This window comes from Canis aureus, chromosome 37, assembly GCF_053574225.1.
Source record: "Canis aureus isolate CA01 chromosome 37, VMU_Caureus_v.1.0, whole genome shotgun sequence".
Classification (NCBI taxonomy): domain Eukaryota; kingdom Metazoa; phylum Chordata; class Mammalia; order Carnivora; family Canidae; genus Canis; species Canis aureus.
In genome coordinates, this window is record NC_135647.1 from 305,655 (window position 1) to 320,887 (window position 15,233).

The 15,233-nt window shown below is 48.4% G+C and overlaps 1 long non-coding RNA gene across 3 annotated transcripts; it reads right to left on the reverse strand.

Moving 5' to 3' along the window:
• Nucleotides 1-2,560: 2,560 nt before the first annotated feature.
• On the reverse strand, nt 2,561-15,218 carry LOC144306666 (uncharacterized). 3 transcript variants are annotated; one of them, XR_013373762.1, is made up of 4 exons: nt 15,068-15,218; nt 14,680-14,810; nt 3,166-3,276; nt 2,561-2,698 (listed from the first exon to the last, which is right to left on the reverse strand). It is a non-coding gene; the product is annotated as an uncharacterized LOC144306666 (long non-coding RNA). The 3 variants fall into 3 exon arrangements; XR_013373763.1 differs by lacking the exons at nt 2,561-2,698; nt 3,166-3,276 and adding an exon at nt 6,096-14,049; XR_013373761.1 differs by lacking the exons at nt 2,561-2,698; nt 3,166-3,276 and adding an exon at nt 6,096-14,131.
• Between the last annotated feature and the right edge of the window lie 15 nt (nt 15,219-15,233).

The window sequence follows — 15,233 nt, forward strand, 5'->3', positions numbered from 1 at the left end:
ACTTAGAGACCTCTCAATATTGGTACCTAAAGAACATACTCCTTTTTAAATACAGCTACACAGTATTTTTTTTTTTGCTTGAATGTATCGAAATTAGTTTCCTTTTTTTTCTTTTTAAAGATTTTATTTATGAGAGAGAGAGAGAGAGAGAGGCAGAGATACGAACAGAGGGAAAAGCAGGCTCCATGCAGGGAGACTGATGTGAGACTCGATTCTAGGTCTCCAGGATCATGCCCTGGGCCAAAGGCAGGCGCCAAACCGCTGAGCCACCCAGGGATCCCCTCAAACTTAGTTTCCAATAACATTTAGGTTGTTTCAATTTTGTTAAGTGTCTATTTTACTGACTTAAATAAAAATGTTAATTAATTTAAAATAATAAATATTTCATAGAAAATCTTATGTGTCAAGCTTTGTATTAGGCTCTGATAATAACAGTTTCAGCAAGACAAACAGGTTCTTGGGGATCCCTGGGTGGCTCAGAGGTTTGGCGCCTGGCTTTGGCCCAGGGCGCGATCCTGGAGTCCCGGGATTGAGTCCCACGTCGGGCTCCCTGCATGGAGCCTGCTTCTCCCTCCTCCTGTCTCTCTCTCTCTCTATCATAAATAAATAAATAAATCTTAAAAAAAAAAGACAAACAGGTTCTTGCCTTCATATAAGTTATATTACGATTACCTTGCAGCTATATTCTTTCTTAAAAAAAAATATTTTATTTATTCTCGAGAGACACAGAGAGAGAGGCAGAGACACAGGCAGAGGGAGAAGCAGACTCCATGCAGGGAGCCCAATGTGGGACTTGATCCTGGAACTCCAGGATCACACCCTGAGCCAAAGGCAGACGCCCAACTGCTGAGTCACCCACGCATCCGAACAGCTATATTCTTTTTTTTAAAAAAGATTCTATTTGAGAGAAAGAGAGAGAGAGAGAGAGAGCAGAAGTGGGGTGGGAGGGTGGAGAAGCAGACTGCCTGCTGAGCACGGAGCTGGACCTGGGCTCAATCCCTGGACCCTGAGATCATGACCTGAACCAAAGGCAGGTGCTTCACCGACAGAGCCTGTTTCAAACTGTAACTATGCAGCAGGAAAGAAGCCTTCCTTCTCTTGTGTGGGTTCACTCTTGATCTGTGTTGGTGGTACAGTTTTGCTTTTGCTGTTCAACATCACATTCCTTCAGGGACATGAGGCAAAGGCAGTCTTCACAGGTGTCCAAGACACCACCCCAGACTTACCTAGACAGGTATGGTGTCTGTCCCTTCCTTATCCCTTTGCCTGGGCCCCTTCTGGGAAAACACTGAACAGAGAGAGCGTGGTGGTGTCTCCTGAGGGGAGTGGGAGGCAGCTGAAAACCAGTCCTGCAGGCGCTGGGAGGCATGGAAAGCAAGATGGAGCTTGAGCCTGGCCTCCAAGCCCCAGTGTGATCTCTTTGGACTCCACTGACAAAACACAATGGAAAGATAAGATGGCTGAGAATCTCCAGGCGATGACACAGAGCATGAGAAGCCAGACACGGCCTCCTTCTGGTATAGAGCGGTGTCCTGGCCGAGTACTCATGAAGGTCACTGCCTTCTACATGCTGAAGTTGCTAGTTCAAGGAGCATGTGCCTTTGTCATCTTAATACACATGGACAGATTGCCCTGCACCAAGGTATATCTAACAGCCACCTCTGGAGGGCTTTGCTGAGAATTACAGGAGTGACTCCCTGTGAATGTGACCACACACACTGTGCACTCTGTGCTGTGTTAACCCTCACCTGCACGCACTTCTCTTCTGGGACTGCCTCTCAGAGTGTGAATATTAAGAGGAATTTGATGTTTCCTTTTCCACTTTTGTGGCTCTCTTTCCATAGCATCTGTGTTTAAGTTGGTCTGAATAGTCCCGGGAGACTCCGTGACTATCCACTGGCTGAACAGGGTCTAATCCATATCCATTTAAGCAGATGTTTCACAGGTAGGTGGAAGGAATGGCAACACTGCAAACCTGGCACAGCTAACCCAGCAAGCAAGCACTGTGGCCTGTGAGCATGTGTGTTGTAGTGAAGTCGGGAGTGTTCCTTTCCATAGACTGGGGTGCTTACAGAAGTGACACACAGTGGAGGAAGCATAGAGGAGAATGTGGACAACAATGTTCTACCAAAGTTTACATTTTATCCATCAACATTTCCCCTCAGTTTTGTTTCTTCCTTGTCGCTATTCTGAAATTCACCCATAGTTTCCTCTTTCATTAAAGAAAAGCACTCAGCTTGTTATAAATCGGGTGAATCAGGCACTTAGGATAAATGGGTTGTTGTGTGGGAGAGGTGTTGCAAGCAACCCTGGGAAGGCAGATTTCAATTCAATATGAAGAGAAACCTTCTCTCCGGACGCCTGGGTGGCTCAGTGGTTGAGTGGCTGCCTTCTGCTCAGGACATGATCCTGGGGTCCTGGGATGGAGTCCCACATCGGGCTCCCTGCACGGAACCTGCTTCTCCCTCTGCCTATGTATCTGCCTCTCTCTCAAATAAATAAATAAAATCTTTTTAAAATATAGATTTATTTTTTTAAAGATTTTATTTATTTATTCATGAGACAGACACAGAGAGAGAGGTAGAGAAACAGGCAGAGGCTCCATTCAGGGAGCTGGATGTGGGACTCGATTCTGGGTCTCCAGGATCACCCCCTGAGCGGAAGGCAGACGCTCCACCGCTGAGCCACCCAGACATCCCTAAATAAAAAAAATATATATATTTAAAAAAAAAAGGCACCTTCTCTCCATTGGAGCAGCCCACCCAGGGCCCATGGGCAGAGAGAGTGGGCTTCCCGCTCTTCCTTCCCATAGCTGGACACTCAGCAGGAGGTTAGGCTAGGTAACCCTGTGGTCCTTTCTAGCACAATATAAATTCCCCCCACCCCGCCCCCCGTTTTGGGTCTTGTCCGCCTCTTCTCCATGCCCCTGGCACCTTCGCAGTTCTCCTACCCCAGGGCCTGATCCGCAAGTGGAGGCCCTAAAGCACCCCTGGTCTGCCCGGCAACGCTGACGTCACAGACTCGCCGCCGCGGATAATTGGTTGTTGGGCATCCAGGGGGAGGAGGCGGCGGGCTAGCAGGTGAGAGCCGTGCGGGGTCAGGTCCAGGTCGCCCGCAATGATCCGCCCCCCCGCCCCCCGTCGGTCCGGCCTGGACTTCACGCACCCACTGGGCAGCACCCCGTGACTGCCCGACGCCGGGAAGACGCGCTGATGAACCTTTTGGTGTACTGTCCTGTCGCTGCCCGGCATTTCCAGCCTTTTCCCGCAGAAATACCTGTTTGGAGGAAGGGTGGCATCCTTAGAGCTGTGGCACAGGGATATCCTGTCCCAGCACACGGAGGACCTTGCGTCTTCACTAGAGGAGGGTGTATGGAGAGGGCAGGTGCAGATTTCAGCCTGGTGTCTTGAACTGTGAACGGCTCGTGGGCTCCCGTGAGGGGTGAATGAATTAAGGGATGCGGTGCTGGGCCCTGGGGTGGCCCATTGGGGACAGAAGAGCGCTGTGTGCAGGGTCTGTGCGCGAGGAGTGAGACCCAGGGGCAGGTGCAGAATAGAACCAGCCTGCTGAAGGGATGAGTGACAGTGGGGACCCCAGCCCCTGTATCCTACCTGCTCCAGGCTGTGGGAGGGCTTCGCGCACCCAACCCCTCGAGGTCAGCTCTCATACCTTGGCCGGGCCCAGATCACACTAGTTTCTTCACTCGCACATTCGCACAGTCGTGTTTCTGAATTCTGGGCGAAGGACTTTGGGTGCTGCTGAGGAACCCAGGGGTCTGCTGGACTGTAAGGAGCTGTCCTGATGGTTGGGTGGGCTTTGCTGCTTTCCAGGGGCCAGCACAAAGGTAGGTCACTGGAGCCCTGTCTACTCCCCTCTCTTCCTCTTCCTCACTGCACACTTCCACAGTTTCCAGGACTCCTGTATCCTGGAAAGCCCTGCGTGTGTACCATTATCCTTCCTGCTCCCAGAAAGGGACCCACCACGTGGGGTCTGTGTGTGTGTGCACTCCTACAGCGCCCACCTGGGGGCTGCTCCACCATCCTTCAGTGCAAATGAGGAAGCCCAGACCCAGAGTTTAAAAACTTGAGCCAAATCAGGGGCACTTGAGTGATTCAGTTGTTTAAGCCTCTGACTCTTGATTTTGGTTGAGGTCCTGGTCTCACGGTCCTGACATCCAGTCCCATTTGGCCTCCACCCTAAGTACAGAATGGCCTGAGATTCTCTCTCTCTCTCCCTCTGCCCCTCACCATCCCCTCTCAAATAAATGAGTACATCTTAAAAAATAAAAATAAAAATAAAGACTTGAGCCCAATCAACTTGAACTAAACAAAAAAGACTTTTGTTGAGTGAATGTTTGACAGCCATATTGGCCAGCCAGGTATTTGGCTCCCACCTGCCCTTGGTGGTCAGCAACATGAGGAATGGTTGGTATTACGAAGTCAGTCACCCCATGAAGGAGGTAAACATAGTTACAGCTTTATCCCAGAAAAAGTATTTGTGAGAGTGGGGGTAACTATATTAATATGTTCAAGTATAAGATTTTTAATATGCTTCTTGAAACTGCTGATGCAGTAACTGACCTGCTGACACCCCAAGAGTCCAGCCTGCTCAGTTAACCTGTTAATGCTACTCCCGGGAGTAGGAGGAGGGCCTGGCCATCATGAGGGCCTCACCAGCTAGTGAGTGACAGAGGGGATACAGGGCTGCAGACTGTGAGTGTGGAGTGGAGTGTGCACATGTGTGTGTCTGGGGTGGGTGGGGGTACACGTGGGTGCAGTGACTTTGTGTTCAGGTTATCCCAACCAGTCCAGTGGGGCTTTCTGCCCAGTCAGTGTTATCAGGGTCACACATCATTAATGCATTCAAACCAGGCTTACCAGAAACGGGAGATCTCATTTTTGTTTCTTACGCTGTTTGAAATATTTTGACAGTGAGTATATGGTCTTTATAATCTTTTTTTTTTTTTTTTTTTTTTTTTAATTTTAAGTCCCAAACCAACCAACTTGAGGAAGCTCCTTCGGGGGATGCCTGGATGGCTCAGTGGTTGAGCCTCTGCCTTTGGCTCAGGGTGTGATCCTGGAGTTCCGGGATGGAGTGCCACATTGGGCTCCCTGCGGGGAGCCTGCTTCTCCCTCTGCCTTGTCTCTGCCTCTCTCTGTGTGTCTTTCACGAATAAATAAAATCTTAAAAAAAAAAAAAAAAAAAAAAGAAGCAGCAGCAGCTCCTTAGGGAAAATACTCAATTTAGGGAGGGATGGAAGGCTCGCTGGTCACTGGCGCCATCTAACGGTCACAGCAACTACTGCTCAACCACTGAGCCACCCAGGCCACCCAGGTGCCCCAATTCCTATTATAAATCAAACGTTTTAAAGATTTTATTTATTTATTTGAGAGAGAGAGAGCGCAAAAGCAGGGGGAGGAGCAGAGGGAGAAGCATATAACTGCCGAGCAGGGAGCCCAACACAGGACTCAATCCCAGGACCCCAAGATCATGACCTGAGCTGAAGGCAGATGCTTGACCTCCTGAGCCATCGAGGCGTCCCATCAAACATATTATTTTTAGTTAGTTAGTTACTTAGTTTGTTTGTTTGTTTATTTATTTATTTATTTTAAAATTTAAATTCAATTTGCCAACTCCATCAAACCTATTTTATTTCTTAAGATTTTATTTATTTATTCATAGAGACAGAGAGAGAGAGAGGCAGAGACACAGGCAAAGGGAGAAGCAGGCTCCATGCAGGGAGCCCAATGTGGGACTCGATCCCGGAACTCCAGGATCAGGCCCTGGGCTGAAGGCGGCACTAAACCACTGAGCCACCCGGGCCCCATCAAACCTATTTTAAATTGTAACTTCCTATACCAGTTACCACAGAGTGCTTAAGTATGTGAATAATTCCACCCCAGACTAAAGAAACTTGATATTTTAATTACTGGCCATAAGAAATATATGTATGTTTTGTTTTTTATATAATAAAAACAGCATAGATTTATTTTGCCATCTTTCTGCATTCCAGTTTTAAAACTGCCTTACCAGACTGTAAAGACTATGAAGGCTGACATCATGTCTTTTCACAAAAACAAAAATCAAAACACAAAAAACCTTGAGCCAACTTTATTTCCTTTACACACCTGTCATACTTTCAATGATAGTTATGGGAGATATCAACCAGTAATATTTTCTTAGGAGCCACTTACCAACAATGTCAACACATCGGTATGAAAACATTCTGAATCTTTTGTTTTCACTTTTCTGAGCAGACCTTTTGATAACATTCTCTTTTTCAGGTCAGAGTCCCTCCATTACGTATATATTTAAGGTTACTTATTTTTAAGTAGTATCTAGACCCCAAAAGGGACTCGGACCCATAAGTTCGATCATGAGTCTCATGCTCTTTGGACTGAGCCAGCCGGGCATCTCAAGAGTCCCCTTTTGGGAACCCTCTTGCACTGTTGGTGGGAATGTGAACTGGTGCAGTCACTCTGGAAAACTGTGTGGAGGTTCCTCAAAGAGTTAAAAATAGAGCTACCCTACAACCCAGCAACTGTACTGTGTATTTACCCCAAAGATAGAGATGTAGTGAAAAGCCGGGACACCTGCACCCCAATGTTCATAGCAGCAATGTCCACAATAGCCAAACTGTGGAAGGAGCCTCGATGTCCTCCAACAGTTGAATGGATAAGGAAGATGTGGTCTATGTATACAATGGAATATTACTCAGCCATCAGAAAGGACGAATACCCACCATTTGCTTCGATGTGGATGGAACTGGAGGGTATCATGCTGAGTGAAGTAAGTCAATCAGAAAAGGACAATCATCATATGGTTTCACTGATACAGGGAATATAAGAAATAGTGAAAGGGATGATAAGGGAAAGGAGGGGAACTGAGTGGGAAAAATTAGAGGGAGACAAATCATGAGAGACTCCTAACTCTGGGAAACAAAGGGTTGCAGAAGGGGAGGTGGGTGGGGTGATGGGGTAACTGGATGACGGGCACTGAGGAGGGCACTTGATGGGATGAGCCCTGGGTGTTAAACTATATGTTGACAAATTGAATTTCAAAAAACAAAACAAAACAAAACAAGGAAACAAAGAAAGAGTTCCCTTTTGATTCTAGTTTGGTGATATCAACACAAAAAAAAATGCATATACAACTTACTCAATTCTACTGCCAGGAAGTGATTCTACAGGTAAACCTCATGTGTGGGAAATGACACATTTACAGTTATTCAATGCAGCGTTGTTTGTAATTGCAAAATATCATAAGGATAAAGAGCCTATTACAAATGGACTGATGGAATAAACTATGAGATAGCCATCCAGTGGAGTAGTCTTTAGCTATAATAAAGCAATAGGGGAAGCTCTCTGTGAATTAATATGGAAGATGTGCCTCAACTACAGTCTGCTGCTGTACTTACAGTCGTGAAGGGGAGACATATTTGTTTGGACAGCTGCAATCTCTCTGGAAGAACACTTAACACACCAATTGTGTCCATCATGAGGCCTGGCTAGCACATATCTTTTTTTTTTTAAGCTTATTTATTGAAATCATCTCTACCTCCAGTGTGGGACTCGAATTCACAACCCTGAGATCAAGAGTCACTCACTGGCTTCTCTGACTGAGCCAGCCAGGGGCCCCCGGGGCATCTCTTCTGGATCCCTGTAAGGGGTCTGAGCTGAGCTATGCCCACAGTGAATTTAGGAGCAGAAAGGAGCTACCTGTTTTGGGGAGCCTCTGTGGGCTTGCAGAGTTCCCACATGTGATTATGTCAGCTCTTCGCTACAACAGCAGGAGGGATATCTTATTATCCCCACTTTAAGAATGAGGAGGGGCGCCTAGGTGGCTCAGTGGATGAAGCATCTACCTTTGGCTCAGGTCCTGGGATCAAGCCCTGTGTGGGTTCTCTGCCCAGCAGAGTCTGTTTCTCCTTCTGCCCTTCCCCCTGCTCTTGCACAGGCTCTCTGAAATAAACGTAATCTTAAAAAAAAAAAAAAAATAGAAAAGAAAAAGAAAGAAAAGAATGCGGATGGTGAGGGAGGGTGAGGGGCACAGAGGCTCAGCAGTGTTCTGTATGTCTTGGGGAGGTGGCTTCTGGGGTACTTCCTGATCAGTTTGGGACAGGGTGCAGGAGCCAAGCCCAGATCTGAGCATCTGGGGAGGTGCTCAGAGACGAGGCTTGTGGCTCTGGGCTTTCTGGATGGTTAAGGTAGAGGACAGTGGGAGTGTCCTCGCTCTGGGCTGTGAGACTGGGAAAGCTCCGTGTTTCTGTTTTGAAGTCAAGCACACATGTCCGTGAGTGCCTGCTATCTTTGTGATATTACACACAGATACTTCTTTTCTTGGAGGACTTTCTCTTAGAGGACTGGGCCATCGTTCCTCTTTCATCTACTTTTCTCCCATAACAAAATTTTAAGTACTAATATTTGTCTGTTTCAAGCTGACAGAGCACTTTTAATGCATGTGAGCCTCATAAGCATGGAAGCAAGTGAGCAAACAGAGGATTGTCCCCACAATAGGGCAGGGGCGTCTGCCACTCGCTCACACCAGCTACTGCCTCCAAGCACATTCAGCACATGGGACTCGAGGATTTTGGGCTTTACTTTAAGTCCTCTTCCCTTTCACCTATGTTTGCTACCTCCCTTTATATCAAAGAATTGCCCATGGAACTGTCTTACAACGATGATGGCAGATATGACTATCCTACTGTTCTTGTTCTCTCCCGGTCCTCAATGCCCAGGGGAGGAAGTCATTCAGGAGTTAACCTCAAGGGGAATGGTCGTAGGAGCCCAGCCCCTTCTCGTTGTGGCTCTTTGAGCTGTTTTGTCCTCCCCTCTGAACACTTTGCTGCCAACATTAACAGCCAGGTAGTTTGCATTATTCCTCCTAAGGCCCCAAGAGTAGAAGCCATGTGACCCCAATTCCCTTGGTAAGATGTTGGTAAGAAGTCAAGGACACTTGCTTCCTGTGTTACCCGTATCATTGGACAATTTCCCCACCATGGCTTCAGTCGGGTTGGGTTTAAGGGAGAGAATGCAAGCATGGCCTCAGATCTAGGATTGGGGCATCTAGCACAGGAGAAAGAGGAGGAAGCTCCGTCACTGGCTGTCTGCCTGACAACAACCAGGGACAATGGGGCCACCAGTCCTTTTCCTGAGGTCTGAGGGCTCTTGGTCCACCTGTCTGTCCCTCCTTTGTCTCCTCCCTGCTCCTACTTGTAATTATCCAGCAGGATGCATGTCTGCTCTCGACAAGCTGGAAATTCTCCAGCTTTGCCCCTACCTCCTAGCAGGATCTTGGGATAGGACCAGAGAGGCTGCTTCTGGTACGGCACTTTCTGAAGAGCACCAAGGCCATCCTCTGGGTGATGTGCTGTGCACAGAGGCTATGAGCTTTGTTAGTGCTGCCCCGTGGACGAGAACTTGCACGCTAGAGACTATATCTATAATGTCCTGGAGGACTCATGCAGGATGTAGATGGGTGGACAATGTGTCTCTGGTATGGCCTGTGGAAGAAGGCACCTCACTTCACCAATGCTAGGAGAGATCTGTGACAAACATGAGGCCAGCAGGAGGTCAACAGACTTGGGACTAGGAGAGTTAAAGGCGGAGTGAAGACTGTTGAGTCAGAAGATGTTTTGTTGCTTAATCTTTCATTAAGCTTCTAAGGCACTATGCTGCGGTGGGGAGGCTGTGAGCACCTGGCTTGGGGGCCCTGCTCCCTTGGGGCTCAGGGTCTGCTTAGGAAGGCAGGCATTAAAGAAAGGGTTGTATACTTCAAAAAGAAATTACCACTGAGCAGAGTGCTATTCAAGGTGAAGTCTGTGCTGTGGGCTCTGGGTAAGTGTGAGAAATTCTGGGAAGGCTTCCTTGGGGAGGTGACTTGAGCAGTTACTGAGGTGATGGTGCCCTAGGATGGGCAGGCTGAAGAGCACATGTCCAGGCTGTTACTCCCTGAGCTGAAAGTATCTGGGTGAGTTCCAAGAACACAATCAGGCCAGTGTGGTGGGAGCACCATGAGCAAGAGGGAGGAGGACCAGACATCGGGGCTGGAGCAGGTAAGTTTGGGCAGGTTGGTCCAGCATCTGAGCTGCAGCTTTCTCATCTGAAAATGGACCATGATAGCAGCGGAGACATGGTTGGGAGGATTAAGGCAGGTAAAGTGAGTTGCTTGTAAGTTAGACAAGGAAATGTGTTTCTGTGCTGATCTAAGTGAAATAAATACTGAAAGCATCTGAGGGTGTATGAATCATGTTGACTTTCAGAATATCAGAGACACTTGGAAAGACAGAGAAGAGTGAAAACTCGGCAGCTGTTCTTTGCTCTAGATCGCTGAAAGCAGAGGCTTTCCTTTCTGCTCAGATTCGAGTCCTCCATCTGGGCCCCTGGATAGGGCGGGGCCCATCTTGCCCTGTCATTTCCATATAGGGCCATTATGAGGATCCTCCTAGTGTTTTTATAGTATTTCCATGAATAGAATCTCTAGTGTGTTGTCTCAGATTTGTTCACTTGGCTCCTAAAACATCCATTCATAAATAAATTTTCGTATTTGTCCACTCAGTTCCACACACCCTTTTCCAAAACCCACACTGCTCCAGAAATAAAAATGTTGTTTCTACCTCATTGGTGGGATGATCAGATGTGAAGCTATTTATGGTCTTTATTTACTGCACCTAATGTTAATAATCACGTGCTTTGGGGTGCCTGGGTGGCTAAGTTGATTGAGCAGCTCAGGTCTCGATCTCAGGGACATGAGATGGGTCCCATGTGGGGAGCGCTCAGCAAAGTCTACTGGAGATTCCCTCTCCCTCTCCCTCTGCCCCTTTGGCTCAAGCTTTCTCTCTCTCAAATGAAAATATAAATCTTAAAAAATAATCATGTATTTTACTGCAGAGACAGGGTTGTGCTTATTTCGGATGTTAGCCCTGTACACATGTATCAAATAGTGGAGTTCTCAGCCTTCTGTAGTTTCTAATAGAAAAATGTGGTGGTGTGACTTTTTTTCTCTGAGAATTATTTGGATCGTGTGCTAGTGAGCTCTGAATAAATGAACAATCATTATCGATTCCTGAACTGGACATAATGAGAGAGAAATCTGTTGCAGCAAAATGAACAGACAAAACCCCTACCATCTCACTGCCCAAATGCATACGTGCATTATGATGCATATGTTTCTTGAAAAAAAAAAAAGATACATAGCCTTCTTGGGCTGGTATGAATATTCATATCTCGTAGGTACGTAATTACATATATTTAACTCAACATAACACTTGTTTGTTGTGACGTCTTTAGAAATCCAATTCTCTTGTAGTTCCAGGAATCCAGGAATAGAAATACTACATTTGTCTGTGAGGACGGAATGCTTTCTAAATCTGTTAACCTGACCTCATATACCCTTTACAAGGAGGGAGAAACTAGGTAACTATTTTCCTTTCTGTTGTTCAGATTAAGTAGCATCTCATTACACTGTGTTCATTTATTTATTATAAAGGGCTCCCTTCTATAATAGAGATTATAGAAGAGAAATCATTTCCAGGAGCAACAGGTGGTGTCAATTTTGTATTCTGGCACTTGGCCCCAGCAGGTGTGAGACATGCTCCCCCATGACCCAGATCATCCTCTGGGTAGGGAGGTGGCTCCAGAGCAGGCCTAGGGATGTGGCTGTTATATTTCTCTGAGTTGCTCAAGTCCATCCTGGGCTTCCCTATACATGCCTGTAAAGGCTCCTAGAAATACTCTATCACGGTCTAGGCACCAAGCCCCAAGGCCAGCAGTGTCAAGAATGTACAACTGGACTAGAAGTGTGCATGGGGAGCCCAGGATGGACTTGTTGCAGAAAGGCTTCCTTAGCCCTGACCCTCTTCTGGCTCTGCAATGCTGTGAGCCTGTCCCCGGAGCCCAGGACGAGGAGATCCCGCAGGCCAGCAGGAGGGGAGGGTCAACAGGACTCTTAGTGGTGCTGCAGGATGAAGCCTGACCTGTAAATACCCCATGTTTGAATTTGAGGCTTTTGTCCTACACGGGACCCTAAATTGGAAGAGCTGTGCAGGACAGAAGGCCGTTCTTGAAGACAGGACGTCCACCCTGATGCAAGAGGACGTGACCACCCACCCTTACGCACCCATGCTCACACACACCCTCACCCACCCACTACTCACGCACCTACTGTCACGCACAAGCACCCGAATGCACTCACCCTTGTGCACACCCCCACACACCCATCCCCACACAAGCACCCTCACGTGCCCACCCTCACACACCCACCGCTCACATACCCACCCTCACCAGTTATTCGATGCTCTCTGACCTCTGACAGATGCTCGGGGTGGAAGCCAAGTCAGAGGCAGGCCTTCAGACTAAATCTCTGAACACAGTGGAGAGAATTTGGAAACAGACTACAAGGCTTGAGTTCAAATATTGGGTCTGTCAATTTCAAAGTGGGGGGGGGGGGCGGGGGAGAGGGAGGAACCTCTGATTTGTAGTTTGTTTCCCCAAATCACCGTTTAGGGGGCTGCATACTAAGGACATTACATCTACTTTGTGTGGCTGGGCGAGAATTCAGTTGGATGCCCTCCGAAAGCACCTGGCACTCAGCCAACCAGCACTTAACTGGGCTACTTTGGTTAATATGTTTTCAGGGCATGTGAGCTATTAAGTTCTGGGCTCTACACTCTCAGTGTTGGGCATAAGGTGAGGAGAAGACAGGAAGGGAAGTGGGAGGATGGGAATAAAATGAACCAAAGATTGATCCCTTTCAAAGTGCTGAGGACAGTTAGCAAGAACTACGAAGTAGTTACAAAGGTAACACCTGTAAGACATTTGAGAGAACATTGAATAACAGCAACAAAACAGGAGCCCAAAGATTCATGGCCCCAGAGACCATTACAGCTACCATCCTCAAGTATCTTCTTCCAGCTTTTAAACATAGACACATCAAAGTTGTACAAATCTCCTGTTCTGCTTTTCTGCCTCAAACTCTCACACTTTGCCACGTTAATGTCATCAGTTGCTCTATTTAGCGTGTTTTCGTAGCTGTTCCTCGGAGTGGATGCATTCCCGTGTAGGAACCCGGCAAATACTCTGTGAGCTGGACATGGCGGTGGTTCCCTTTCTGATTTAATACCACCACAGCAGCAAATATCACCAAAATACTTTCCCGTTTCTTAGACTCGCGGACTTCTTTTTTGGAGGGAGGATCTGTCCTCCCATCCCCCGCAACTCAGCACAGCCTAGAAGTAGGGACTTGAGGGAAGACAGTTGCTAGAATGCAAGAGGAGGACTGGAGAACCCAGCTGTGGGCTCTGGGAGGGTGCCTCCGCAGAGAGCACCCTGCAGAGGGCATGCTGAGCCCTGGGCCAGGACCACACCGCAGTGCACACGGGGTGGCCAGGCATGCTTCTTTTCTAAGCAGTGCACGTGGCATCCTGGTGTCGGTAACTGCATACCACGTGTACTCTATGTACTCACACTGGTGGGTCCTCCCAGCTGAGAGCACAGCAAGTCCCTCAGAGGACAGGTGGCTGATGCTCTGACTGGTTAGAAATCCTGCCCCACTCTCCGCTTCTCTTCTGCCCATTTCCTAGCTCACTGGCTCTCAACCACTCCCTGGGGAACATTTTTAAAAAGCTGTGGGCTTTTCTTTTGTAATCACAGTGATGGGGGGGCCATGTTGGCATTTATGAATAAGGCAGAGCAATGAGATGTTCTTCCAAGCATAGCCTGCACGATGAACTGTCCCTCATCCAGAATCTCAAATGTCCCGTAGGAGATTCATGTACATGAAAACCTGTGTTTAATTATCTGAGCCTAGAAATTAATACTGTTTAAAAAATGGTATTAATATACAATGAACTTTCTAGGAATACAATTACAGTTCTGTGTTAAATGACTTTGCTACCAAGAGTTGTTCAGCATTGTGTCAAATGACTTCATTGATGGCAACATGCTGGAGGTAGCTGAGTCACTAAGTCAGCACTTGTGTCAGCATGCCCATGTCAGCTCCATGCCTGTGCGTCTGCGGACAGGTACACACATCTGCCTCCTTCCTTACAACCTGCAGGGTAGTCGGGTCTCAGTACGCACACAGTAAAATATTGCTCCTGGTATTTTATCACAGATTATTGTTTTTCATTGCCCTGTGATGATACAGATAAGGAAGCACGTTGATTTTTCATACTTATGTCTGTAGGTAGGACCTATCATCTTTGGATTTCAGCTCAGTACAGTAAAGGATTCATTGTAAGACGTTTATTACAGAAAGGGCTGGCAGCTGAGAACCTCCACTCCCATCAGTCTCACACTATTTCCGTTTTCCCTCCTCTTTACCAGGACCAGCCAGAAAGAGCTTTGTTCCCCTGTAAGGAAACACCCCCACACACACACCCCGTCTCCTCTAGCATCCCAAACCCACACCCATGAACACACACGCACACACCGTTCCCTCCTGTGAACACACACACACATCTTCCCTCCTGTGAACATACACACTTTCTCTGCTGCAAACACACATACACCCTTCCCTCCTGTGAACACACACACACACACACACGCAGCCTCCCCTCCTGTGAACACACACACACACACCCTTCCTTCCTGTGAATGCACACATACACCTTTGATCCCGTGAACACAGACCCCTACACACACACACAGCCCTACACACACACATAAACAGAGCCCTCACCACCGCACAGAGCCTCGCTTAGAGCCTCACAGCCGGGAACTCACTGAGGCCCGCACCTGCAACTGCAACCTGCACCTGCCTGCAGTGCCCAGGACTCCGGGGCCGTCACCAGCAACACTGAGTCTGAGGCCCTGGGAAAGAAGGAAGGATAAGGTTGGTTGCAGCCCGCTGGAGGTCTTTGTCCCTGATGTTTTCTTCTACTGCTCCCATTTCTTTCCGGTGCCGCCTTCCCGGCTCTGGCTCCCGGTCCTTTGTCCGAGTCTCCTGCCCTGGGCTTCCCCTCTCCCCGGGAGCCTCTCGGCCCCCCACCCCCGCCCCATCCCCGCCCCCGTCTGACCAAGCCGTCCCCTTCCCTCCCCCAGCGCCCCGGCCTCCGCCTCTCTCTCACCCCGACGCAGGGCACTCCGGGCCGTGCGGCCGTCCGGCTCCACCTGCGCCCCGGATCCCAGGCCCAGCACCTGCTCCTCCGCGCGGCGCCCGCACCCCCGGCCCCACCTAGCTCTCGTGCCGGCCCCCGCCGCCCGCCCCCGCCCCCGGCGCCGTGGGCGGTCCAG